This window comes from Brassica napus, unplaced genomic scaffold (genome assembly GCF_020379485.1).
Source record: "Brassica napus cultivar Da-Ae unplaced genomic scaffold, Da-Ae ScsIHWf_1352;HRSCAF=1926, whole genome shotgun sequence".
Taxonomy (NCBI): Eukaryota; Viridiplantae; Streptophyta; class Magnoliopsida; order Brassicales; family Brassicaceae; genus Brassica; species Brassica napus.
In genome coordinates, this window is record NW_026014769.1 from 16,970 (window position 1) to 19,144 (window position 2,175).

Genomic DNA, 2,175 nt, shown 5'->3' on the forward strand with positions numbered 1-2,175 from the left:
ATCGTTGTTATTTTCTCGTGTTATGATTGCTTGTCGTGTGGTATTAGCAGATATCCGGGTCCTCTGGGAAATTAGGGTTTTCTTAGTTTCCTTATTTAAAAGGAAATCGACTGTACGAATTTCGGTTCCCACAGTTTGGCGCTAGAAGGAGGGGGACCTACGGATCAATCTAACCTGCAAAAGCCACTCAACGATCAGGAACGGTATGCAAGACTCGACGTGCGCGAACGTGATCTCATTCAAGGGGGGAGCAACGATCGATCGAGCCAAACCTCGAAACGATCTCCTTGTTATCGAGTTGACGATTCGAGATATCGACATCGCTAGGGTGCTAATCGACACCAGAAGTTCGGCCGATATCATCTTCAAAGACACTCTCGAAAAGATGGGGATCAATCAATCCGAAGTCACGAAACGCCCAAGCCCACTGCTGGGACTCTCGGGGGAAACAACCATGGCCTATGGATCGATTAATCTCGCTGTAAAAGCCGAAACCGTGACGAACGTCACAGAGTTTCAAGTCGTTGACCGTCCCGCATTTTACAATGTTATCATGGGGACGTCATGGTTGAACGCCATGCGCGCAATCCCATCAACGTACCATCTTTGCCTCAAGTTCCCGACCCCTAACGGAGTCGAGGTAATATGGGGAAATCCGAGAGTATCACAGGTTTGTTTCGCCGCAGAACTAAAACGTAAAAGACCGATCCTCGAGATCACTCCTAGAAAAGTGGAGAAAAAGACCTCCAGCAAAGATACGCGAAGTCAGGATTCAGCGCAACTCTTTTGGCAATCTCACAGCATCGCGGCCCTAGATGAAAAACGCGAGCCAACTTGCGAACCCGTGGTAACAATCTGTCTCGATGAAGCATTCCCGGAACGCTGCATCGAGATTGGAGCCAATCTCCGCGAGCCTTTGAGGACAGAACTCGTAACCTGTCTCAAAAAGAACCTCAATACATTCGCATGGGCTGCGGAAGATATGCCGGGGATCGACATTAACATAACATGTCACGAACTGAATATCGACCCAACTTTCAAACCCGTCAAGCAAAAAAGACGGAAGCTAGGACCCGAACGTGTTGCCGCAGTAAACGACGAGGTCGAAAAATTGCTTAGAGTCGGGTCGATAACAGAAGTATGATACCCAGACTGCCTCGCCAACCCCGTAGTAGTCAAAAAGAAAAACGGGAAGTGGCGAGTTTGCGTGGATTTTACCGACCTAAACAAAGCATGTCCAAAGGATAGTTTTCCTCTACCACATACCGATCGATTGGTTGAAGCAACAGCGGGCAACAAACTTTTATCCTTTATGGATACCTTCTCAGGTTATAATCAAATTAGGATGAATCCCGACGATCGCGAGAAGACTGCGTTTATTACCGATCGCGGAACTTACTGCTATAAGGTAATGCCCTTCGGCCTCAAAAACGCCGGCGCAACTTACCAACGACTCGTGAACCAAATAAACGGGAAGTCCAAAGACTGACCGGCAGAATCGCAGCGCTTAATCGATTTATTTCACGATCAACAGACAAGTGCCTGCCCTTCTACGATGTCTTACGAGGAAACAAAAAATTCGAGTGGTCAGAAGAATGCGAAAACGCCTTCCAACAGCTGAAGCGTTATTTAGCTACTCCTCCAGTCCTCGCAAAACCCGTGGAAGGGGAGCCTTTATTCTTATACATCGCTGTGTCAGCGACAGCCGCAAGTGGGGTCCTGATCAGGAAGGAACGCGGGGAGCAAAAACCTATTTTCTACATAAGCAAAACCTTGTTGGATGTCGAGTCTAGGTACCCGTTAATGGAAAAGTTAGCATGCGCGGTCGTAACATCAGCCCGAAAACTAAGACCATATTTCCAATCCCACACGATCATCATTCTCACGACCTTTCCCCTACGGACAATTCTGCATAGCCCGAGTCAGTCAAGCCGACTGGCCAAGTGGGCAGTCGAATTGAGCGAGTATGACATCGAGTACCGACCAAGGACGAGCGCAAAATCACAAGTGCTCGCAGATTTCTTGGTCGAGCTACCAACGGGTACCTTGACCAACGAGGAACCGAATTCCACCTGGCTCCTCCATGTCGACGGATACTCATCCAAACAAGGATCGGGTATCGGCATCCGTCTCACATCCCCAACGAGCGAGATCTTGGAACAATCATTCATGTTG